Here is a 27,695-nt window from a genome sequence, read left to right as displayed (position 1 = left end):
ATTTTGCTTTTTCAGGATCTGCCACATTTTCTATATTGCCCCAGTGGGATTGGAAGATGGATCCTGTTTTCACATGGCTTGAGTAAGACAGCTGGTTGGATTCAGAGGTTACTTTGAAGTCCTGTCTCAAAGGTATGGCCAGGGTCTAAAGGCGAAGGACTGGAATAGAGGAGCTTCTTTTAAATTCCATTCTAGCATCACGCTTGATGTTAGAGATTATGATCTGTCATAATGTAATAGGATTTATGACCAGTGACTCAAAAATCCCTGCACATCAATGCTGAAAATGACTTCAGTACTTCTCTTGTACTATTCCCTCACTCAAGCCATCTGTTACTTCTGAGTGTTCCTTCTGAAGCATCATGCAGAATGTAAAGCACATTGATCTGCTCTACTTGACATTTTCTGGCTCTGTCTTAGGAGAGCTTTCAGCCAGCTCATCTTTCTATGTGACTGGAGAGTAGCTGTAACGCCAGCTTCCGCTGGTGAACGGGAATACCCACATTGGACTTTTGGACACTGCACTAAGAATTTTGAACCCAAGAAACATGGCAAAGGACTCCATGAAAATATAGATTTCCTTCATGCATCAGATCATGACTTTGATGCGAGCCCTGGTCTTCTTTGATCATAAAGAATATTTAGAAATGAAGCAGTGTACCTGTATAAACAATAGGAATTTAGGTTGCAGGCTACCCTCCATGAGGCCGTTTCCAAAATGAAGTGAGTCCGTAGCCTGGCCCAGTTTGTTCCTATTTCTCCCCTTTGCCCCTGAATTCCAGACACCAAGATCCACGATTGCCTCTCAGCCAACTCCACGTGAAGAGTGTCAGCTTCTACCAGTTGGGGCACAGAACCACTTCTCTCAATCTCGGCGCTTCTTCACCCACTAGCTCTCATCAAATGCCATGTTATGTCCACTCTCCATCCTGAGAGCATCAAACCTTTCTTTACTCTTCATTTCTACCTTCATCACCATACTTCAGTTGATCTTAGCAAGCCCCAGCCCAGAACCATCTGCCAACATGTCAGCTAAGTGTCCTTTCATTTCCACCTTCACAGAATCCTTGATGCCGCAACATAATTAACATTTTTCAGTTCACCTCTCCCTGTTCCCACCTTCCTCGCCCATGTCACATGTCTCCCCACTGCCCACAAGCACAGTCCAAATGCTTTACCCTGATCTTCTGTTGGCCCTGGGGGTCTCATTTCATCCCACATCCTGCAGACCGATGAGTTCTCCCTCCATGGTGCACAACCCTGATTTTGTGATACAGCACGTCAGCAATGATCTCACAGAGAAATGCCAGTTCAACCCCAATTAACAGGAAATAAAACTTCAGCGTGAATCTCGGTAATTACTTGGGGGTTACTTATTTTCTTTTTTGTTAACTGCATTTTTGCAAAGTATTCTTCTCAGTGAATATGCATTTTTTTGATAACAAGAAAGTTTGGAAACTGCCGAGGTATGGGCCCACTTGCAACTGAGCCTTCCTGTTGACTTCTGTTCTGATTTCTTCTTCCTAACTCAGTTCCTTATTAGGAATAGGGGGTAAACCAAATTCCAGGCTGGTTGGTTTGGACAATGACCCATAGGGACTCCTCCTGCTGGCATTTCTCTCCATCTCCCAGATGGACTCAATTCCTACTTTCTCTTCCCTGAACCTTTATGGATTTCCCTAATCTTCAATGGCAACTTCTACCACTGAAGCTACCAAAACACCCTGGTTACCTACGGCCACATATTCTAGGTTTATACTCTGTCTTGTCCTAGAATTAACTAGAAATGCATATGATGACAGGGACTTCTCTGGCCCACTGCCCTTCAGATATTCCTCACCTCTATACAAATCCTACTGTCAACTAAATTAGTTAAGCTGCAGCCTACCTATGCATTACTATCATATATATACATATACACATACATATATAGGTATATACGTATGCACGTATGTATATACACATCCATGTACATAAGCATGGATATGTATGTACGTGTGTATATACATATGTGCATGTGTATATGTGTATACACATGTATATATTTCCCACTACCTTGCTGGGGAAATAATTTTTCAAAGTTGTCTACTTTATTGACTGCCCTTAGAGGAGGATTAGATAAGCAGACATAGTTTGAAATCAGAGAAAAAAATGTCATCAGTGAACTGGTAAAATTTAGAAGACCTGCTCTTTGCAGCCAACTATCATTATTTCAAATGCTCATATTTTTGCAATATCTCCGTTAAAGGGCTTTATTTTCCAACCAAACATCTATAAAAGCCTCTCAAATTTATTTTTGAAACAAATGGTACAAAAGACCTAAACACAAGAAACTGACTCACAAGGACATGTGTCCTATCAAATAGACAAGAAAATGTTTTTAAGAAGAAAAATAAAAATAGATGATGGTATGCATGATTGTTTTTTATGAGTTTTTGGAAACACTTAGGAAAAAACTGGAAACCAATGTTGAGGAGTCGATGAACCTTATCAGCGTCAGGCATTCCGCAGAATTCCCATGTGGGTATACACATGTGTGATACAAGAAGCAGATTTAGCATGTTCATCGAATGACCGTATTCAGTGTGACACAAATCATGGTTTATGAACTGTCATAGAATAACCATGAGATGCACGTGAAAATGCATGGAGCACAGTCGTCACAGAGAAATTAAACAAAAGGGGGAAAAGCCATCTGCAGAAAAACAAAGTTGAAAACATATGGCAAAGTGCTGTTCTCAAACACAGAATAGAACTGTAAATAAATTAGAACACAGCGGCAAGGTAACAGAATAGACATAAGGCCCCACAGAAGACAGCATTTCCTTGTAAAGAATTCATTATCCTGAAGAAAATTAAATAGAGCTACTTTACTTTAGACAGAGGAATGTTTCACAGGAAAATGTCAGTGCCAAAACAAACAGAGATATTAAAAAGGAAAGAATATGAATGAGTGTGCCCACTGTCAGCAATACCTGCGTCTGTCAAGAATTTTTTATTATTTGTATTAAGTACTAAGCTTGTGAAGAGCAACAAGATGGGGCGCCACAACAAATTACTTGGACCCAGAAGTCCAGAACAGAGCCTGGGGTGTAGGAGGGTCACATATTGGTATGAATCCCAAGCAAAGATTCAGGGGAAGATGGCCATCTGTAAAGAGTGGGTTTTATTTTTATTTTTTTGACCCGGGTCCCCAAACTACTCTCCGAGTACCACTATATGGTTAGGCGTCTCGAAGGCAGCATTAAAGTCTCTTGCGCAGGCTTTGGGTCTGACAGGCACAGGGTGTGAGGCTGGCTATGTTCCGCCCTGTAAAGGGAAGCTGGTTGTTCCACCCTGAGGGCTGCTGAGACGTGCCAGTGAATCACTGGGCAGAAAGCAGCAGGAATGCTTCCTGCTGAGAGGCAGAACTGCCCCATCAATGTTATTTGCCTTTCATTTTATCTATTGTTGTTCCTTTCTAGAGAAAAATCTCTTCAAACAAAAATTCCTAAAGTTTCCTATTGTAGGGAGCATCTTAATGAGCTGTAGAACAAAGACCTCATACCCAGGTGAGCACAGGTCACTAGAAGGCATCGTTTGGAAAAGACAAGAAGGAGAAGGACTAGGGGGAGGAGGAGGAGGAGGAAGATGAGGAGGGGGGAGGGGATGGGGGAAGAGGAGGAAAGGAGATGGAAGGAAGAAGATAAACATACAATAAGATCATAAAGAAGCAGCTGAAGTATACATACTGGAAAATGCAGTGAAATAAATGTAAGTAACTAGACATTATTAAACCCTTATGTTTTTATGCTACTTTACGTTTTTTGGCTTTTTTTGGTGAAGAAGTTTGACCCTGAGCTACCATCTGTTGCCAATCTTCCTCTTTTTGCTTGAGGAAGATCGTCCCTGAGCTAACATCCATGCCCATCTTCCTCTATTTTGCACGTGGGACACCTCCACAGCACGGCTTCATGAGCAGTGTGTAGGTCTGTGCCTGGGATCCGAACCCGCAAACCCCAGGCCACCGAAGCAGAGCATGTGAACTTAACCACTACGCCAAAGGGCCAGCCCTGCTACTTTATGTTTATAGAGCATCTTCAAACGATCTCTCGTAAAATTATGACATGAGATACTATAATTTACAAGTGAGGGAGCTGTATATTTAAGGGACATGCCCAGGTCACACATCTGATGGAAGGCAAAACTGAGACATCAACTTCATCTCAGAAAAGCCAGCCTAGTGTGTTTCCACTAAATCACGGCACTCAGGAAGTGCTCAAATCAGAACGCTCCACAGCACTTTAAAACACTTGCTTTTTTAAAGAACCATATAACCCCATCCTAATGAAACTCTACCAACACATACCTAAAGGAAATTACCAGCTTTCTCATTATAGTTTGGGTGAAAGTCACTAACCTATTTACATGCTCTTGCAAACTCATAAAAATGGGAAGATTTTTTTTAAAAATAAGCAATTCAATGTTGAAGCAAAAATTATAGATGTTGATGTTTGTACTTATTGTTCATGAAGGAAAGTCACTTCTTTTCCATCAAAAGGTAGCCCAAGGCTGAATAAGGAGTCATGTCTTTACAGTCTGTCTGCAGCTGGAAAGACCTTTCAGTAACTTTTTCCTGGCTGGGATGTAGTAGGCACATTGCATGGTATTAGGATACAAAGAGGAACAGGATAAAATCCAAAATCTGTATGTAAATAAGCAGTGATATACATAAATATATTTATGTAAATAAGCAGTCATGAATCAGTTGATACATGTTATAATAGGGGATCACGAAGACAGGAAGGAAGGAGCATCTATGTCTGCCTCAACTAGTAAGAACACAATTTGAGATGCCAAGGCAAAGGAAGGGACTCTGTAGCTGGTCCAAAGCACCGGCGGGGAAATTCCAGGCACACAAATAAGACAAGGGAGGATGGAGGGCATGTTCAGTGAAGCAAACAGTTTGTACAAAAGCAGAGAGGCACAAGAAAACCCGTGATCCTTGAAAATTGATAATATAAGTTCATTAGGTGCTTGACATATGGGAGAGTGGAAGGTGAAGAAAGATGGTGATGGAGAGTCAAGGATGGACAAAAAAAGGGGCCTCTTCTTATAAGGGCCCACCAATGGCTATTCTTTTATTATTATATTATTATTACTATCTTTTAACTATTTCTATTTAATTTTTAATTTCTACTTATTTATTTTTAATTTATTTTTATCTTTTAATTTGAAGATCAAAGACCAACATTTAAAGAGAGAGAGAGAAAGGAAGAAGGAGGGATGGAGAAAGTGGGGGAGAGAGAGGGAAAGAATGACAGCGATCTTCTAATAAGATCACCAGATGCTGAATACGAGGTTACTGGGGATTACTGACAGAGTAACATGGGGTACCCTGCCATTACTGATGAAGACTCCACCAAGAGATGAAAGACAGACAGGTGTTTCTGATCTATCTCTCTGGGAATACAGGCGACCAAACACAATCTGGTCTCCTGGCCATGCCAGTGACATCATTCCACAGGGTACAAGCATCACCAAGAAAGAGCCCAGGGAAGCACCAGGCAAAGAGAGGAGCCCAGGCAGACACTGACAGAAAAGGAAGACACATGGAATCTGATGGAGGGTAAGCTGGGGTGGGGGATAAGGGTTTCTAAACAGGGCAAATCAGATGAGCAAAAGCCCTGAGGACAACCTGCACATAAGGTGCCCACAACCCACACCAGAAGAGACGAGATGTGGAGTTGATCAATTTTAAGACAGGGGAGAAGATGTAGTGGAAAGATGCTCTTAGATGCTATGACCTTGTGATGATGTGACAGTAAGAATTAGAGTCAAACAGGGCTGTGGGAGCAAAGTGGCAGGAAACGTTAATTCGAATAACTTCAGCAAATATCTATTACATCGTTATCAAGGTCTTACCACTGCATGAGATGTTGGAGATACAAAGATGAATGAAACCTGAGCCTGCCTTTAAGGAATTCATAGTATAACACAGATTCATACTGGAAAGCAACCACATTCCATGCCTGGAGTGACATCACAGAGCTTAGAACAAGGAAGCTTGGCAGGAGACATCATGTTTGAAGTGGGTGCCATAGGGTAAGGAGTTAACAAAATGGACAGGGGAGGGGAAGTTGGTAGCAAAACCAAGGGAACCACATGCGCAAATAAGGAATCCATAAAAGAACAAGGTCATGGAGGAAGAAGAAACAACTTTGACTGAAATTCAGTACACAGATACAGAAACACTCAATGCTGCTGCTGAAAACGTGGCCAGGGGCCAAGCCTGATTAGACTTCATTAGGACTGGAGGACATCAAGTGCTGAAAGCAAAGTTCTCAACCAGGAGGCATTACGGTGACTAAAAGTATGGGTTTTAGGATTACGTAGCTCTTTCCAATTACTAGCTGCATAACCTTGGGAAAGTTACTTAACTTCAGCAAACTTCAGGTTCCTGATCTCAAAAAAGGGATAAAATGACTGCCCAGCTCTTGCCTAAGCTGTTGGGCAGAGTAAATGATATTGTGATGTTTAGTGTTTAGTGGAAAACCTGGCTCAAAGTGGACACTTAGCAAATCATTCCTGAAATTATTAAAACTCCACACATTTGGAGAAAAGAGGGAAATATGGGTTCCCATGGATCTTAGAGCATAAGTTCAAATTAGAGGCACCTGGTAAGGTGTAGCAGCCGAGTAGGTGACTGACCTGTGCCGGTACGTAGAAAGGGGCAGGCTCATACAGTTTAAAAGCAACACAGGCAAAGGCTGGGAATGCAGTCTGGAAGGCACAGGCAGAAAACACGTTTCTGTATCCAGGATATATACATGGACTCATAAAATAAGCCAAACAAGAGCATACAGCCAGAATGTCTACAAAGAAACTATGCAGACAACCAAGATAGAGAACACAGAGTATTTGTAATTTTAAAACAACCAGAGGGTTAAATTACATTTAAATACAATAAATTAAGGCTCCAATCTCTAAAAATCATCAGTCATGCTACACCAAAATGTGATTATTCCACGAGGTTTTTTGTTTTTGTTTTTATTAAGACTAAATTTTTTTGTATGTGTGAGGAGATCAGCCCTGTGCTAACATCTGCCAATCCTCCTTTTTTTTTTGCTGAGGAAGACTGGCCCTGGGCTAACATCCATGCCCATCTTTCTCCACTTTATATGGGACGCCGCCACAGCATGGCCTGCCAAGCAGTGTGTCAGTGCACGCCCGGATCCAAACCGGCGAACCCCGGGCCGCCGCAGCGGAGCGCGCGCACTTAACCGCTTGCACCACCGGGCCAGCCCCAAGACTAAATTTTTTAGAGCAGTTTTAGGTTCACCATAAAATTGAGAAGAAGGTACAGAGAGTTCCCATGGACGCTCCGCCCCCACACATGCACACCTTTCCCCATTACCAACCAGAGTGGTACATCATTTACAATCGATGAATCTACATCGACACATCTTTATCACCCAGGGTCCATAGTTTACATTAGGGTTCACTCTTGGTGGTGTACATTCTATGGGATCAGATAAATGTATAATCACAGGTATCCATCATTAGGGTATCATATAGAGTAGTTTCACTGCCCTAAAAATCCTCTGTGCTCTGCCTATTCATCGATCCCTCCCTCCAACCCCTGGCAACCACTGATCTTTTTACTGTCTCCACAGTTTTGCCTTTTCCAGAATATCAGAGAGTTGAAATCATACAGTATGTAGTCTTTTCAGATTAGCTTCTTCCACTTAGTAATACACATTTCAGGTCCCCCTATGTTTTCCACGGCTTGATAGTTTGTTAATTTTCAGCACTGAATAATACTCTACTGTCTGGATGTACCACAGTTTATTTATCCATTCACCTACTGAAGGACATCTTGGTTGCTTCCAAGTTTTGGCAATTATGAATGAAGCCGCTATAAATATCCATGTGCAGATTTTGTGTAGACATAAGCCTTTAACTTCTTTGGATAAATACCAAGGAGCACGATTGCTGGAGCGTATGGTGAGAATATGTTTAGTTTAGTGAGAAACCACCAAACTCTCTTCCAAAGCGGCTGTACCATTTTGCGTTCCCATCAGTAATGAATGAGAGCTCCTGTTGTTCCACATCCTGGCCACTGTATGGCACTGTTAGTGTTTTGGATTCCTACTATGCTAACAGTTCTGTAGTGGTGTCTCACTGTTGTTTTAATTTGCATTTCCCTGATGACATAGGGTATGGAGCCTCTTTTCATATATTTGCTTGCCATCTGTACTCTACTAGTTTTAACTGATGGAGATTCCTTGCAGTGTAACAGATATCTGGATAGATATGAAAGATAAGAAACTGTGTTTACAGTCACAGAATTTTGCTCTCCTTATGACTTTGAGTTTAATGGGATTCGAGAGCAGGTGGACCTTCTGCCCAGAGAAGGGCAGCAATAAAATCAGACGCCATGCCAGAGAGGAGCTACCACAACCTGTGTGGAGTGTGGGCAGCACCCTGATTTCAAGAGGCTATGATGGTTTCTTGACAGTTTGGACAAGGACGAACCGATGTAGCCCTGGAGAGTCACCAAACACTGCAACAAATTTTATTAAGCTCTATGTGAAATCTTGAACTTACCAGAGCATACAGGTTTGTGAAATAAAAAAAAATATTCACAATTATTGTGAGAAACCAGTTTTCTAGGAATAGGAAGCCACATCTCTACTAGAATCTGATTAAAAGGCTGAAGAAACAAATGAATTCTCAGGTCTTGCACTCACCATAGACCGCATATCAAGCCATTTTAAAAACTGATTCTAGGGGCCGGCCCCGTGGCTTAGTGGTTAAGTGTGCACGCTCCGCTACTGGCGGCCCTGGTTCAGATTCCGGGCGCGCACCGACGCACCGTTTATCAGGCTATGCCGAGGCGCCGTCCCAGATACAGCAACTAGAAGGAAATGCAACTATGACATACAATTATCTACTAGGGCTTTGGGGAGAAAAAGGTAAAAAAAGGAGGAGGATTGGCAATAGATGTTAGCTCAGGGCCAGTCTTCCTCAGCAAAAAGAGGAGCTAATAGATGTTAGCTCAGGGCTGATCTTCCTCACAAAAAATAAATAAATAAATAATAAAGACTTATTCTAATAAGTTCTCCACTGAAGAAAGGTATACACTATCACTATTGCTAGAGCAGCAGGCAGCTCTCAAGTAACACTTCTCAAAATTAATTTAATAACTGATTTCCTCATCATTTTGAAATCTGAAATTGATCGTATCATGGCTATTATAGTATAGATTTTGCTGAAAAAAAGTTTTATTCCTGGGAAATGTAACTCAATTGCTTGTGCAAAAGCCAAAATGTGTGACTTTTTAAATCATCTTAGAAATGTATGTTTGGAAAATTAGAACTGGACAATGGCAAAGCCTCTTGCTTCTAAAATGCATTATTTTTTTGAGATGAAAAAATATGAAGGACTGAAATGAAGAAATAACAGAACAAATATTATTCAGATGAAATTTATTTTGAAAAACAGAAATATAATCACCTTTATTCATGTCGTATAAAATAAAGTACTGCTATTGGTAAATTGTAAAGTGAATTATTTGCAAGATTTTCTTCATGGAGGATGGTGGAGAGCAGTGGATATCACTCCTCTTCTTCAAGCAGAAAGGCAAAGAAAAGACCTCTGAAGAAACGCGAGGCGGGTTAGTCAACTCTGCCTCCTTGCCCAGGGCTAATTTCAGGAAAATTTTTCTCTAAAATCTGGTTTTTGAACAGCAACATAGTTCCAAATCCCTATTAATTAAAAAAAACAACGTTGATGGCCTAGAGGTCAGAGAGCCAGGTGTGTGACAGGGCTCCCAGGAGCCTGAGGTTGCCAAGCGGTTCTTGCGTCATATGCTGGCTGGAGATCCAAAAGGAAGCGTTTCATTCATCTTGTAAACCGATAAAACCACAGAGCAAAATACCTCAGTGATGTATAGCTGATAACAAGATTAAATGGATTGATTTATCCTTGGAGAAAAAAAACCCAAAGTGGTCTGTAAACATTACGAATGGTAACGGCGTAGAAGCTAGAGTGGTTATAAAACGTCCTCCGATAACAGCATAACTTCATCAATGTGTGCACTATGCTGGTATAGAGACAACGCTGCTTTTGATGAGTGAGCAAGGCTGGTGTCTGGGGGCCATCTGGCGTTTTATGGTTCAGGCACAACTGAACCCAGCCAGGTGGTTCACACTGTTTTGAACACACACAGGGAAATCAGTAACTGCTTGATATTACAAAAGGCACTTTCCTGTTCAGGAGTCCAACTGTCTATATACCGCTCTTTTTCTTTACAACGAATGTGACACAATGGCTCAGAAATGGATCCCTTCGTGTAAGAAAAACACGTTGAAAGTCTAACAGACTCCGGAAGGCTCAGAGTTCTTACATTTTGGAGTTGACAACTGAATGGCCTCTTTGAAAAGGGCTGTCACTGGTGAGGCATTCTAAGAAGGTGACAGTGGTGGTAGTGATCCACTTTCATTTTTTGTGTATGCTGTGATTGTCACCCGGATAATGAGCCAGAATTTCCTAGGACTTCTTAAAATCTTTGCATTAGGTCATCCTTGTTTGAGCTCATGATCACATTATTCCAGAAAGTGTATCCATGAAGCTTTGGCCATTACCACGTTGAAAGACATTCCGCACTGATCGGATTAACTCAAAATGAACTTTGATGAGTATGACTGTTTCAGCATCTGCAGTGGAGTCATTAAAATATATTGATCAGTTTGAGTGAAACCAGATTTTGTTAAGCCATCCCAAGCAGGTATAGTAAGGAGTTGATTCTCTCCAAAGACTGAATGAGTTTAAGTGCCTTATTCATAGGAAATGTCTAGTTTCCACGATGTTTCATTTTATATTTTTGTTTCAGCCTAAATATCATAGCTCACTGAGTATGTGTCATCTCTAACGATATAATTCTTGATTGGATACTTAAGCTCCTTTTCATTTTATGATCAGTTATTTAAAGCAATTATTAAAAAATCAAGGTTTTTTGTATATCCACTATGTGTTAATTTCTTCGCTAGGTGCTGGGGATGCAAATATAAGTCTGACATGGTTTCTGCTCTCCAGCCTAGTGCTAGACAAAGACTTGCAAACACATACTTACAGTGCAATGTGCCGTGAATCATGATAAAAGAATGTGCACGGGGCACTAAGAATCCAGGGGAGGGGCACCCAGCAGGTCTTGTAAGAATCAGGAAATACATTCGGAATAGCATTAAATGTCTCTTTTAATTGTCTCCTTTCCTCAGACAATGTCTGGGGAAATCTGTTGACCTTTCCTTTTTAAATTAGTTAATATAAGAGTATGAATTTTCTGGACTCTAAATCCTAATAATATGAGTTATACCTTTCTTTTGTGAATAACAAGAGAGCCCTGATGGTTGAGGAGCCGTTTTGCACTTTCATAACACAGTTCCCAACATCAACACTGTTACCATCGGACTTCTGAAATCAAGGAAAGTGTCAGTATACTTTGCGAAGGGTTTTTTGAGACTTGTAAAAAAAGGAATCTCTGATAGATCAAAATCAATCTCTGACTTTCACACATGATCGTATACGAGCAAAACTGTGAATACTCCAGTTTCCTCCGGGATACTGCATTGGCTCTTCGGGATACCATACAATCTCTGGATTCCACAACCAAGTAAAGTTAGTAATGCTGAGTGATGTGAACTGCTACTACCCTTGGTTTCACTCAGAGTTCAACTGCAACGTCTCTGAAGGCCAGTCTTTGTTTTCCTAGATCTGCACTTCTGATCGGGTCATCCTGGAACAATCTGCCCAGTGACGAGAAGAAACTCTTACTAGTACCATAGCAATATGCCCACATCCATGGATTTCTGTGTGTACTGAATACATACCTCTTGTGTATCCTTTAAAAGCCAGACCACTTGCTGAAGAGTATCTTAATTATTCTGGGGCATGTATATTCTGGGTTATCCTGACCTTAATGCCAAATCGAATTTGACATTGGCTGAGAAAGTCTCAACCATGAACACTGCATCACCACCTGTCAGAGCAACTGAAGGTCAAATCTCATGCTCAATGTCAAATTTCCTTTTGGTCAGAGGTTTCATAAATGTCATTAGGCATGTCATATCCAGCGGGATCCACATTGCCATGTGTGACATTCGGAAAACTAGTATTCAGACAGTTGATAAAGCTGTTGATTTGTTTTCTAAATTTAATTTCCTAAATAACAACCGATAGCATTCAAGAGAAGATGCTTTCAGCAATTATAAACAATGATCAAATGTTCCGTGCAAAAATGAATCAGGTGGGAAGAGAGACTTCAGTATTGCAAAACTTAGTTGGGTTACATGGAAACAGAGCATATTTCTATTTTAAAGAGTTCTTTTCATCATAGGAAAATTAAGAAATTCTCTCAGCTTAAGAATCTCAAGAAGCATCCTGCTCACTCCCATGGTGTTCAACATGAGTCCCAGGTAATCCTTAAAAGCCCAGGGTGGACATTATATTCACTTCCTTTGTAGAAGGAAAATAGCCTCCCAAAGCATCAGTTCCTTATCAGCTGGCAGACGCTATAATTTATCATCCAAACCACCACACCTGAGAGAGGAAGGGGGTGGGCTAACCAGATGGATACTGGGCAACAGGTGTCAACTGGAACTGTCCTACGTAGACATACGGTTACCCCAATTATCAGAAAGAAGCTTCTTGGTCCAATTCAGTCATTTTTGCCCCAACTACACATTAGAATCATCTTGGGAGAACACAGACACACAAAAGCATATATATATACCTATATACACATACACATATTTTCATGGATAAATACATACGCTTATCCATATACATATACTTAGATGCCTAGGCCCAACTCCAGACCAATTAAATAAAATTTCTGAAAGTGGGGTGAATCTGGGGCATAAAAGTTTTTTAAAGTTCCCCAAGTGATATAAATGTGCAGCTGGGTTGAGAACCACTGAACTGCATCATCTCCAAAGCCTTTTCCAGCTCTCCAATTCTGGGATCCCAATTCCTGAGATGAATTTACAGCACTCGCTATTGTCAAAGTTTTATAACTGCATATATCTAGAACACAAAATATTTAATGCCAGTAAGATAACAACCAACATTTATAAAGAGTTTATGGTTTACAAAACACTTTCTCAACATCATCTCTTTTTTTTTTCTCACCTTAAATCCATGAGAAAGTCGGGTTGGTTATTATTATTACTGACTTTCTATAGGTGAGGAAATTGAGGCATGAAAGATTAAATCTATAGTTACAAGTTACATTATACAATGAGCATATAGAATAATCCAGCCCATGTCTTGATTGTAAACGGTAGAAGACAGCAGCAGGTACATGGGATTCCTACTACATAGGTCTGAACTCCATTTCTATCACTTATCAGCTCGATAAGCTGGGACAAGTTATTTAACCTCTCTCTATATTACCTCCAAAATCAGAACAATACTGATACTTGCTTTGTAGTGTTGTAAATACTGCATGAGATTTTACATGGTGGGCCTTAGCATGATGCCCAATAAATATTAACATTATTATTAATTATTAATTATTACTACTATTACTGCTTCTCCTCCTCACTCCCCTCCTTTTACTACCATAATTACTCCTACTACTAGAACTAATAATAATAATCCCTGCTATATGCAGAGTAAATGGCCCTTCAAATAGACAAGCTTAATTACAATAAAACCCTTTGTGCTAATCTTTACCCTCTTCCCACACCATCTCCCAAAAAAACCAAAATGAAACATGAATAATCTTCAAATAAGACACTATATGCAATCAGATACCCCAGAAATGTACCACCATTGACCTCTGGTACTCCTTGGTCTATACAGTAAACAATCAGACTCTGGGTAGATGCTTACCTTGATTTAGAAACCTAGGTGACTAGCAGCCCTGGAGATGGGCTGCTCAGATCTGCCTTCCAGAAAGAAGTTGTTGGTCAGCTGCAAGGAGTGCAGTGGGCGGGCAGCCTCCAACCGCAGCCCCTCGGGATCTGCTGTCATGTTTAAATCAAGGCCACACTCTCCTTGGGCAGCTGCCAGCCAATGGTGGAGTATGGTTATCAGTCTAGGGTCTGGACATTTCTGCCCAACGCATTGCTACTTTACAGGGCAATCTTTGCATTGGAGCTCCCCGTGGACCAGCAACGCAATCTGTGGCTGTTTCTACCCAGTCCTCCTCCATTCCCCCACTCTTTCACAGGCATCAGGTTTCATGGTGCCATGAAGACTTCCTGGTGAAAACTAACAGCCCAAAGCCCCCCCATACATTTCAAACAACCTTGCTAAGGGCAGTGGGGTTGTACCCTACTCAACTGAGAAACAATGACACACATAAATTCTGAGGAAACTTTTTGTTCCAAAATTCTATTATTTTATGATTTCCTATGAGTTTATTTATCTGTAAAGTTCTGTGGAGTTATAAAATAAGACCGACTTGTCTATCTTTCTAATGGAGCGCCTGCAACACGAGGCTTAAGGAAAAAAAGTGATTATGGATCATGTTCTATTCATGTCAGCTTTGTTTTGCAAATTAAATTTGTTATGCCACATTAGCTCAAAGATATGAATATTTTAATAATGCCAGATCTATAAATTGCAAGAAAAATGAATTAGAATTTTAAAATGTATTCAGTTCCAAGGAATTGGATTTCTTGAGGGTATATTTTTCATCTAAAGAGAGAAAAGGTATTCTAAATTACTGCTTTTTCATTTTAACCATATAATTTCATTCTCGTTTTAGTAATTCATATTTTTCAACATATTTAAAACATTAAAAATAATCAAAACCTTCACGCTAAATGGTAAACTATTTTAAAATATTAGTTTGAGTAATCTAAATGTTTTTAATATTAATATTATTATGGTTAAGGATAATAATGTGACAAATAGTATTCTATGCTCTTTGCATTTAACTCATTTGACTTCAGAAACATTTTAAATTTTAAGTATAATCTTATCTTCTTGTATATATTAACAAACATCTTATAGATTATTTTGATCTGGTAAATTACATGTTTTTAATGATACTAGTGTTATGGTTTAGGATAACCCTACAATAGTTAAACGGTTCTTACTAGGTGACAAACAGTATTCTATGCTCCATACATATATTAACTCATTTAGCCTCATACACATTCTATAATTTAGGTGTAGTCATTATCCATAATGTATCAATTAAGGAATTGAGGAATGAGAGGTTAAATAACCTTCCCAAGGTCACACAGCTATAAGTGGTAAAGCCTGGATTTGAACTAGACAGTCTGCATGGTAAAACAAATGCTGACTTATCCTAAGCCAGGTCAATTGAACTTCTAGTCTGTGAGTGCGTGTATGTATGTAAATGTATCAATGCACATGCATTGATAAATCATTTTAAATCGTCATTTTAAAATAAAGCATTTTAAATCGAACTGATTTGACTTAAAACAAATATATGTGAATTTTAAAATCTAAATACTTACGGTCCTTATCAAAGTACTCACCTTGAATATTCGAGGCATGTTCCATATGACTCAGCAGCCTGGCTTCTCTTGTTCAAATGAGTCGCATATCGCTGAAGAGCTCCTGGAAGCAACAGAATAAATTAGCAAGCTACACAAAAAAAGTCAGTCTCAGCACTCAGACTTACCTGGTTTTAAACCAGAACTAGAATTTTCCAGTTGTGCATTAACCATTTTGTCAGACCTCTTGTAGTCGATTAACAGGAAGCATTCATTGAGCACCTACTGCATGCCATTCCCTCTGCTAAATCCTGGGGCTTTTTAAAGGTAAGTATGACTCTGCTACTTTACTGAACTAGCAGGTATTCAGTCTTCACTGTAGCCTAGAGAAAAAGAATCCAATTTACATCAAATGTTCATCATTTGCCTCTCTATGGGTTAGTCAATATAATACCCTGAACTTTTTTTTTTTTTTTTTATAATTTTGTTTATTTATTTTTCCCCCCAAAGCCCCAGTAGATAGTTGTATGTCATAGCTGCACATCCTTCTAGTTGCTGTATGTGGGATGCAGCCTCAGCATGGCCAGACAAGCGGTGCGTCGGTGCGTGCCCGGGATTGAACCCGGGCCGCCAGCAGCGGAGCGCGTGCACTTAAGCACTAAGCCACAGGGCCGGCCCCTACCCTGAACTTTTGAAGACAATTCCAAAAGAGCGCTCTCCTTTTCCTGACTATGATATGGTCTCAATTAACGAGCTTACTCAATTCTTCACCCAGACCCTCTAATTCCATTGGCCAGCATTCAGCTTAGAAGTCATGTTGTTTTTACATAAGAAGTCAACCCAGGGACTCGGTTGGGTAGGATCCCATATCACTCTGTGCCACCTTCCTGTTAAGGTTTAAGCTCCTGTCTTACAACAGCTGGTGTCATCTTTCTCCCCCAGGAGATGGCAGCCTACCTGCTCATGCATTATGACATCACAGGGCCTGTGAAAATGCCAGCAAACAGAGCACTTGCCATCAACACTGCTGAATGAATACACTCATAGAAATACAGTCATAGATTATGGAGACAATTCATAAGTTCTTAACACGACCATGTTCAATAAAATACTTGAAAGTATGAGCTCTGATTGGTGTGTTAAAAAAAACTATCATATTACTTTACAGACATCCTTGTTCTTGTGGGAGATCAAAATTGGCCACCTCAAAATATGTCTTTTTTTTACCTTGGTTATTTTATCGATAGACTGGGAGGGTCCTTGCTAAGAACAAACATTTACATTTGTAAGGGAAATTTCCATTTGTAAAGGTATCTCCCTCTCTGTACTGGAAAGAGGGGGGGATGACCTTATCTCTAGAAACTCTTATCAGTCCGGAAGGCGAGGACTTAAATCTGCATATTCTTGATTGTTGTGCTTTCTAGTGGTCTCCCATGGCTGACTCCCCCACCCCCAACATCCTTCTTTGTCTTTACCTAAATCTATTTAAGGTGAAAACCTCCACTATTTGTTGAGGAACTCAGTTTCCCTGGTTTCTCCCACGTATACATGTTATTAAAGCTTTGTTTGATTTTCTCCTGCTATTCAGTCTCATGTCAATTTAATTTGTAGCCTAGCCAGAAAGGACGCAGAGTGGGTAGAGTATAGTCTTCCTCCCCTTCACTCTTCATGCATTAAATACTTCTAGCATTAAGGCCCATGGCATATCATAATTTATACATTTATTAAGACACAAAATCAAACAGCTTGGTTGTTAAAACTGGTGTGAAGACATCACTTAAGTGGTGAAAAAGCCTAGTAAATAATAAAACATCAATATCTAACATAATCTTTGTTCTCTAATTACTCACAAGTGGGTACTGTTATGTGCTAAAATGATACTCACAAGTCTGGGTTATCGATAAGATGTCTGGACACAAGACACGCAAAAAGGAGTCTTATGTACATTTAACAATCTTAGGTCATTGACTATACAATCAATTCAGTTATTAGCAGTTATCTGGTTAAATTCTCTCATATGACTTTTTATACAATGCTTTGAATTAAAATTTGAGATAGAAATCTCTAAAAGTAAATTACCGATATGTGTGTTATATATATCATACACATTAGTTTTACATTGGTAGTCAATATTTTGTTTCTCTAAATTTGTATTTGTATTTTCTAGATTTTCTATGATATGTTTCTTTGTATATAAGAATATTTTATTTCTTAAAAAACTAAATTTCAACAGAAAGAACTTACACTTCTTTTGTGAAATAATTATTCCCCCTTAAGTGCATGCATGTATCCACACACAAACACAGTTTTAAAGCCTACTTTCATGTCCTAGAGGTTACATTAGCAGTACCTCTAATTATGGGGGCTAATGAATAGATGATTATACTAGTGAATATAGAAATTATGCATATTTTTAAAATTTAGCTTTCTTCACTAAAAAAATGAGTTCATAAAGTGGACTTAGTAAAGTAATGGCTATTTGGTACCTCAGTGAACATTTAAAAAAAAAAACATTAAAAACAGTCTAAACAAGTACCTCTACTCCATAACCATTTGACTTTTATTCAGGACAGAATATAATTCATCTATCTTTGAAATCAATAAGCATTTTACAGAGTAAAGGTGAAGGAGGAAAGAGATGAAAGAGCCAAAAATGACCACCATTATCTAAGTTATCCTCTTTTAGATGTTTACATATTTAATTATATAGCGAGATTTCAGTCACAACTTAAGTAAGGAACACAAAGCAGCCTTTTCAATGCAGCACATGTAGATTCAAGCAGATGATAAAAATCTGATTTGAAAACTTTCTGCTTCTCTCTAGAGGTGATATGGGAAAAGTAAAATTTGGACAGTGAGAGGGTCATCTGGTTTCTAACTGGGCTAAGGCTGCGTGAAATTGAGACCCCCTGGGTTCTCTCAACCCTGGGAATTGTGGCTTCTCACTGGCTGGCAGCATCCTTCTGTGATTTGCGATGGACAATGCCCATCAGCCAGCAGGGGGCACGCTGGAAACAGTTATAGAAAACAAATATCTTAAAGACGGAGGAAACCTATTTGCACAGGCAGGTCAGATCCACCTGGCATCAATTTTTGTAGGTCACACACATCATCTCGGAGGATGTGTGACCACTCTTCTGACAGACAGTCATTAACGAAGGGCAAACATTTCTGAGAATCTACTGTGCTTAATTGCTGCTATCAATTTAATTGGGTTCCCTGAACAAAATGAAGGATCAGTTTTCTCAACTCTGAGAACAGCCACCACACAACCATGGGAAAATGGATAATGATCACAGGCTCTCAACAAAGCATATACTAAAACCAGCCTTTGTCTATTTCTCCCAATAACACGGTTAAGGGTACAGCGCTGAGCTGGATTTCCTTCCTTTGCTCCCTTATTGTCCAGGTCATCTGGGGAAAGTGTCTTAATGTGTGTGAGGCCACTTTCTTTACCTACTTCAGAGAATTTATGGTGGAGACTGAGATGAGGAATAGAACATGACTAGCAAAGACTCTGGCACAGTATGGGCTGAGGAACTGTGACCTGATTATTATTAATTATGATTCTTCTTTATGCACAGGACATTGAGTCAAGTACAAAAGGTGCAGCAGAAAACTTCAGGAGTATTTGTCCAGCCCACGAGCTTTTAGGCCTTGGCGCCCGCCCCTCGTCATTCATTATCAGTTGGACCAGGGATGGATCCTGATACACATCTGGCCAATGACATCTCTCTACCAAAAATACGGCCTGGGGGAAAGAGATGCTATTCTTTGTGCCATTTGGCTGAACTGAGGCTATGTAAGCTTCAGAACCGAGGGGCTCTCATGTTTGGTCACATGCACCTGGAGAAGCAGAGAAAGCAGATCTCCTGAGAGGAGGGGAAATAAGAGATGCTGGATGAGAATCCACAAGACTCAGGAAATCCAAGGTGGAACCATAGTTTCTGAAGGCTTTCCACCTCCTAGGCCAATCCTCCAGACTTCCATCCTTCCCTGGGTTCTACATTCTAACCATTTTCTTTATCCACATACGATGACTTTTGCTTTTTCTCTCAGCAACCAAGGGAGTCTTAACTAAGGCAATGAATCTCAGGAAGAGAGGTGTTTTTTTTTTTTAAGTTATTTTATTTTTCATTTTATAAGTAGAACCCAATAACCAAGAGTCTCATTTCAGGCATAGCAGAAACTTTCTTCTCTCCCCTTTTCCTCCAAGATAATATCTGGGTATACAGGAGAATATTTCCGAGCAGGGCCCCAAGCACAGAAGGCCCCCACACCTGGTTTAATACTCTGCTGTCGCCATCTTGAAATTCATAATAATTTTGTCTTTGAACTTGTGTTTTATAAGTCAAGTCCAAAGGGACAGTAAAGTATGCATATGAATGAACAGAGCAGATTCACGCAATGAATATATCTGCTTTTCCTTGCCACCCCCTTCGTGTATAGAGTCTGCAATGCCCCATGAGTGCAGAATTAGGGTAGACCCACCATGTGTGGGAGATCAGCGAGTCTCAAAGCAAGCAAGCTACATCGAGGACTGAGACAGCAGGGGTGCTGCCAGCCTCAAGGGGACATGTTATCTCGCCCGACCATAACTTTCTTCAAATGCAGAAAGAAGGCACAGGTGTAGTAAGAAACACAAAATGACCAATCTAGAACCCTATTACACCCTTTCTTCCTCATGTCACTTCCCTGTACCGGCCAACCACTTAAGCTGAAAGTGACGACACAGAAGAAAAGCAAAAGATAGAGTAACTCATAGTCCCTTTTCCCTTCAGCTCTACCACATTCACCCAGTAGAGAGGGTTGGTGAAATGTGTGTTATCAAGGAGTGAAATCAACACAGTTGGGTTGGTTTTGCACAGCATCCTCACTGTTCTGGCAAAAACGAAATATATATGCATTCACGAGATATAAATTATGAACTGTGTGATTGGGGGATTCCACATCCTAGTTAAAGGGTCTGATATGTGTCTCCAAAATGGGCACTGTGCAGTGTCAACATGAATGGTAAAATTCATGCCAATAATTTAAAATTTTAGGGCCAGCCCCATGGCTTAGCGGTTAAGCGCACGCGCTCCGCTGCTGGCAGCCCAGGTTCGGATCCCGGGCGCGCACCAAGGCGCTGCTTCTCTGGCCATGCTGAGGCGGCGTCCCACATACAGCAACTAGAAGGATGTGCAACTATGACATACAACTATCTACTGGGGCTTTGGGGGAAAAAAAAGGAGGAGGATTGGCAATAGACGTTAGCTCAGAGCTGGTCTTCCTCAGCAAAAAGAGGAGGATTAGCACAGATGTTAGCTCAGGGCTGATCCTCCTCACAAAAAATAAATAAATAAAATTTTAATTTTTCTTTACTTTGAAAGACACGAAGTAGAAAATAATAAACTATGACAAGTTGAGAGAGACAGACCATGCAAATAAAAACAAAGATTTTAGTGGCACTTTCTTTTGAACAAAGGTCCTTGCATTTCCCTTTTCCACTGGACCCTGCAAATTGTGTATCCAGCACTGTTCCTGGGACTTTGTGGCTCAGGTGGAGATGAGACTTCTGATCAAGTAGCAGACAGGCTCTGCACTGGGCTCTGCCTTGGTTCCTGGACTGGAATTCACTGAGGCGTCATCTGGCATTGTGGAGTGCCAGGTTTGCTAGTGAGAGTCCATGCTCCTGGTCTCTTGCCTTGGTTCTCAAATTCCACTGGGACTGCAGATTCTGTATCCCAATCTCAGGCTGGTCCTGTTTCTCTCAGCCTCTCTCTGACAGCTTGTCAGGCTGTGCAGAATCTTCTAGATCCCCTGATCACCAGCCTGAGCCTTATTTTAGCATAGGCTCTCCATGTAGGCACCTACCTCTCCCAAACCTGCATTTTGGCTCTGGTGCCATGTTCGCCAAATTGAAAACTTCTCCAAGAATGGTGGTTCTCAACACATTAGATTCACCTGGGAGTTTTTTTTTGTTTGTTTCCTGATAATAATATCAATGGCTGAGTTCCAGCCTACACTAATCAAAAGCAGCAGAATTAAGAACCACTGTAGGGGCCAGCCCGGTGGCAGACTGGTTAATTTTGTGCGCCCTGCTTTGGCGGCCTGGGGTTCACAGGTTCAGATCCTGGGCGCGGACCTACAGCACCTCATCAAGCCATGCTGTGGCGGCATCCCATACACAAAAAATAGAGGAAAACTGGCACGGATGTTAGCTCAGGGACAATCTTCCTCGAGCAAAAAGAGGAAGATTGGCAACAGATGTTAGCTCAGGGCCAATCTTCCTCACCAAAACAAAAAGAACCACTCTACTAGAGTATCCAAGCTTCCCAAAGCTATATCTGGGAAAGTAGCCATGCCATTCTCTCTCTCTCTGTGTCTACAAGCCCCCTCCCAACAACCATGAGAAGTGGAAGAATGAGCATGCTGGTTTTCTCTCTCAATGTCCCTCCATCCTTCTCCCACTCCTCAACTGTGCTAGTGGGCAGGATGGGTTTTCCCCTTGCTTAGGTGGGGACTTCCCCTAAATTATATCCTGATTTCCCTCCACCCATAGGTAGCCAATCCAAATTAGTAGTCCTCACGCCATGACATCAGCTGATGTGGAGTCCATAGGCCTAGAGGCTGCACCAAAGCTTTGGGCATGAACAGTGCCACCTTAGTCTGTACACGTAGAGAGAGAAGGGAAGAGATCCCAACGGTAAATCTTGGGCATTCAATGTTTAATGGCTTGGTGGAGGACGAGGCTCTAAAGATCCTGGAAAGTTAAACCTGGACAGCACCATTTCTCACTTCACTTATCAACATCTTCATGAAAATGAAACGTCCCGTGAGTGTTCACCTACTTTCGACTCTGACCCTGGGGAAGCAGCAGAGCAAAGTGGTCAGGAAATGAATCCCGGCTCTGCTAATGACCAGCTGCGCCATTTCAAGAAAGTCACTTAGCCTCCTTGAGCCTCATGTAGCCATCCTTAAAATGTGAGTGCTGCTGGAGGTACCGACCTCACAGGGTTCTTAGGAAGGTTAAACGCACTGACACTCATAAGGTAGTTAGAAGAGGCAAATAGTAAAGATCATGCAAGTGTACGTTAAATAAAAATAAACACAAATTTGACTTCATTTCTTTCCTCTAACAACGTAAAATATACAGCTAATAAAAAGCACATATAGAGAATTTTTATGTTGCATAAGGTATCACAATGATTTGACATTCTGGCATAGAAGGTAAAAAAAAAAAAATGAGGCAGGAACCAAATGTCAGGAAAAATGTGTAAATGATGGAAACGACCCATGATTTCAACAATTACATGTCAACCTCTAACAAAAATACAGCTTGGGTAGATGTTAAGCATAAGAAAAAAATGGGGTCATTGAACCGAAGTGCTGGTCTACGTTGTTATGAAGGTATTCTCTTTTAACACAAAGCAAACTCATATTTTAGTTTCTTTTCTAACAGAAGGAAAATGACCTTTAACATTTGCCTATGTTCATGGAATGGTGAAATTAAGCTTAATTACATTTTACATGTTACCTTACGAATGCTTCTATACCCTGCAGAATCAGAATTTTTTCTATGATGAAACTAGAAAATGTGGTCATCTTTGGTGTCAAGCTAATTTTCTAAAATTCGGAGTATGTGTACACGAAGATATAGGAATATTAAATTTCAGAATTAAAAAGAGCCTTTTGGAGACTGTTAAACTTACATTTAGAGTGTGTTCTACCTTTATAGTTGCTTTTTAAGTGAAATGTGAATACGCAGCCACTCAAAGAACTATATTGTGAAAAGTTTACTTTCTGAAGACGGCACTTCAAAAGCATGCTAAGAGTGGGATCATGCTCCCCCAAGGTGAGGACAGAGAGAATAAAATACAGTATTGGAAAGAAAGCTTGGTGCTTAAAATGACAACATAAATAGGGCTAGCTGGCTTCCACGCGGGAATTGAGAATACAAAACAGTAGGTGAGTGCACCTGGAGACAGGCTTCCCCAAGCAATGGATGCAGTTGGAATGATTTTGAACTTGCCATCTCCTTCACTCACAGAGAATGAATTCTAAGTTTTCATTATTGTAAATATACCTGGCCTATAGGGATCTAGGACAGTTCATCAGAACTTGGGAATTTTTTTCCCCAGGAATTATTGAATCAGTACATGCAGTTCAACAAATATTGCCTCTTAGTACGATCACATTCTAACAGCTCCGACATTGCTGCCAGTTTTCTGAGAATTCAAGCCACAATAGGAGATCTTGAAATTACAGCTTTCTTTTACATGTAAGCCTGGGTCCTTTCAAAATTTCACTTGGACTCCATTTCAGACTTCTGATCCATTTTATCTGTTCATTTGTAGTTTTCCAAATAGGGAACACATCTATACAGTTTGGGATATTATGTCATTTTTGTCTTAGAAATTTAGTGAAGATGTTGTACAGAATGTTTTTAAAAGTTTGCGTTAACGGTGTCTTTATTCATGGTTTTAAAATAAAATATGAGATACTTTAGTGGACACTCACTAAATTGTGACTATACTCTTTCCCAAAATGCTTTGAAGTGACAGATGATGGAAAGACATTTGGGATCACTTCCTACTCTACAAAATGTTTTTGGTAGAAGGGCATTGTCATTATTCCCACTGCTGCCAAAAACAAACATCTACTAGCATGTACTTCCCTGACCCTATGTGTAAGATGAGATCCTTGCTGTGACTCTGAGTACCAGAGCTTCCTACAGGGAAATTTATCACAGGGAAACCTTTCCACCCCTTTACACTGACTTGGTGAGCGAGAATCTTGTACCATCTCCAACATCCCAAATAGCCCATATAATGCAAAGAAGCCAAACAAAACTATTGTGAATTCAATGCTGAACAATGTTTATGCCAAAGAGTATTTACTGTTCATCTCAACATACCTAATATTGCAACTAACTTTTCAACATACCAAACATCACAGTTGTGTTTATTTGTTTGGGGGAATACTAGCCAGATGCATATGTATTATGCAGTTTTATACAGCTAAAGGACTAAATAAAACTTTCCTGCTTTATATAGAGATTACAGCTGCATTTCTGCTTGTGTTTAATTCAACAAATATTTATTGGATACGTAGTGGATATGTTGATTTAGACGGCCAGATCTCTTCCTAGGGAGGCTTGCCCAATGGACTCCATCTGGACTTGGCAATGCTTCCATTCATTTCTGTCCATGCCTGCATGGCATACGCTCATCCCATCACCGGGTCACATCATTGTGTCACAATTTGCTGTTCACACTGACTCTTCCAGGAACATGCATGTGATAAAAACATAACCAGAAGGAGTCTTTTTCTAAGTTTGGGAGGTGGGCAGTGAAAGAACTTTTCTACTGATATGCTAAGAGGATGTGGGGCTGCCAGCAGCCTCCTGAGGATTTCCTGCCTGCAGAATGAAACTAAGAAGAGAAAAATAGATAGGAAATGGCACAAGGGTAGCCTGACAGCACCCACCTCCTGCCTGATCCAGCCATACCTGCAGCCAGCCCTACCTCTAAACATCTTAATTACTTGAACTAGCAATTTTCTTTTTGCTTAAGCCAGTTAGATATCTGAAACCAGCACACTAAAGATCCGAACTCATAAATATTTACTCTACTTGAGTCACCTTCTAGATGCTGGTGAAAACCAAGAAGTACACGACAGTTCCTGCTCCAAATGAACCCTGAACACAGAAAGTGGAGACAACTACATCTCAACTGAAATAAAAGGTGATAAATGCTATGGCAATGCCTCACGCATGGTAACCAAGAGGAGGATGCACTTAACATTGACAGAAGGTGGATGAATGCAATCTCAAAGGCTATATTGAGGCAGTAGAGGATGCTTTAGGCCTTGAAGAATAAGTAGGGCTTAACAGAAGAGAAAAATGTGAAGCCACATTCCAGCAAGAAAAAATAGTGAACTAAAAATGGACAGTTTAAGATTTTTTTAAATTTTCTGATGCCTAGTCCAGTCCTTTTCATATATTAGATGCTAAATAAAGTTTATTTAAAGAGTGAGCAAATGCATGAAGACAAATCATTAGACAGATGATTTACTTGGAGTTAAGACCTTGGTCAATGACGTGATCTCCTTTTATAACATTGCTCCTAATGGAAATTACATTCTCTTTACAAGAACTTACTTTATGACATAGCTTCCAGGAAAAGGAGTAATCAAAAAGAGTTACTGCTGTAATTGATGAACGGAGAAAGGGCAGCTTTAATTAATTGCTAGACTGACTTCTTTTTCTTTTCCAGATGTGAACAAGTTCCCTAAATATTATAAATAAGTAAATTCATACGTCACATTTATTAAGAAGTTTTACCATTTTTTTAGTAAATTATAACTATCTAAACAGGAACACCAATTCCAAACTCTGACCAAGGAAAGAACAGAAGGAATAACAAGGTTCTGAGATTCATAGCAGCTGAATGGCATAACGCTTGGCAGATAATAAGAGCTTACTATTTCATTAATTCATTTTTGAACTAGCATAGGGAAGGAAAGTCTGTGTGCAGGTTGGAACTAGGGAGACCTGGGCTGATAATCTCCGCCTCCATGTGGATGTGGGAAAATTATTATAACTTTAAATTCTCATCTAATGTATCTCCCTACCACTCATCATTGTTATAAAAGCTTCACAAGACAACGTGTATAAAGGACTGGCATGTAATGGACAGTGAATAAGTGTCATAATTATTAATAATAAGATTCCAGTAAATAGGAGCGGATGCAAAACCAAAATAGACTGAAATCCTTATTTTGTCTCTTTGCAATGAGGTGATTAGATAATTGGATGTTTTAGCAAATAGGGTGTTTCTTTAGATAACAGTATGAGTATTGATTAAATCCTGTATTGTAAATTAAAAGAGAGTATTTTGGTGAATTTGATGAAGGATAAGGCACCGAAGCTGACATTCTGTTTATCATTGAACAATATCATTTATTTGACACTGGCATTATTTCCCCAATAATCCCCTCCACTGTAAGAAAATTATTTGAAAGATAACAAGAAGGACTATTTCCATCCATCTATACAAATTGTGGACCATGAATGGCCAGGCCAAGGGCACAGTTGTTTTGCGACAAAGTATACAGGGTGGAGAACACAGATTTTCTTTTATTGGGCTTTCTAAAATATTTAGGACTCCATTATGCATTTCGTGCCCCTCTCCCATCACCACCCCACACCACCACCTGGCTACCAAAGATATGAACCCCTTTTCTATAAAAGATATTTTTTAATATGAAAATTTTGAAAGCTTACCTGCTCTTACACTTACATAGAATATCAATTGCAAGCACTGTAATTCAGTAATTCTAATACAATAATAGAAAGACTCAGAAAATCTTTACCATCTCTATGTTTCAGCTCTATGCATAATATTATATTTGGTACCTTTCATATATTAAATTAAAATGAAGCTTATAAATAAATGTTACATTTTAAAATGGTTTCTCTTTAATAGAAATAACTTGATATTTAGTTTCTATGCCATGTTAAGACCTATAGATTACTATGTATTCTCAGATGTATCCAATCATAAATAAATACACTTCTTAAGGATGTCTATTTTGAATTGTTTTCAGATGTTATCAAAGTCTTTTGTTATGTATATATATTACATATATAACACATGTATTTTTTGAAAGAAATATTCTTCCATTTAGAAAGGATTTGCCAAGTGTTCCTTTAAGTACTTGGTTCTTTTAGCAGATTTCCAACACAGTCACACGCCACATACAGTGTTTCGGTCAACGAGGGACCACGGTGGTCCCATAAGATTAGTACCACAGAGCCGAGGTGTGTAGCAGGCTATACCATCTAGGTTTCTGTAAGTGCACTCTATGATGTTCGCACAATGAAATCGCCTAGTGCATTTCTCAGAACGTGTCCCCGTTGTTAATGCATGACCGTAGAGAGAAATCAGGTGCAATAGAAAAACCACTTTCTTAGTGAGAACTGGTTTGCTTGCAAGATTTAGAAACTCAGTTCTAACTAGTTTAAGCAAAACAAGTAGAAAAGGGTGAATGCAGTGGGGGAGTGAGTCAGGGATGGTCACAGCTGCATGAGCAGGCTCCAGAAATGCCATCGCACCTAGGCCTGGTTCGCTCTCTCTCAGCCCTGACACCCTCTAAACTGCTTTATATTCAGGCTGGCTCCCTCACCCTCCATGTGGTGGCATTCATTGTTGACTGCTTGTGCTTTGTCCTTAGAGACAGTGATCCATGGCA

At 40.0% G+C, this 27,695-nt stretch overlaps 1 long non-coding RNA gene across 3 annotated transcripts in view; it reads right to left on the bottom strand.

Annotated features, from left to right (window-relative positions):
• Positions 1-27,695, bottom strand: part of LOC131400708 (uncharacterized) — a 70,825-nt gene that overhangs the window by 41,697 nt on the left and 1,433 nt on the right. The window contains exons 2-3 of one of the 3 annotated variants that reach the window (XR_009217420.1): positions 15,501-15,582; positions 9,454-11,789 (exon numbers count right to left, since the gene is read on the bottom strand). This is a non-coding gene — a long non-coding RNA (uncharacterized LOC131400708). Of the gene's footprint in view, positions 1-9,453; positions 11,790-12,416; positions 14,689-15,500; positions 15,583-27,695 lie in introns of those variants that run through there. The other 2 variants (XR_009217418.1, XR_009217419.1) reach the window with 2 other exon arrangements.

The sequence above is a fragment of the Diceros bicornis genome, chromosome X (genome assembly GCF_020826845.1).
Source record: "Diceros bicornis minor isolate mBicDic1 chromosome X, mDicBic1.mat.cur, whole genome shotgun sequence".
Classification (NCBI taxonomy): domain Eukaryota; kingdom Metazoa; phylum Chordata; class Mammalia; order Perissodactyla; family Rhinocerotidae; genus Diceros; species Diceros bicornis.
The sequence above is the reverse complement of the archived record's forward strand: the minus strand, read 5'-3'. Positions and strand labels throughout refer to the sequence as shown.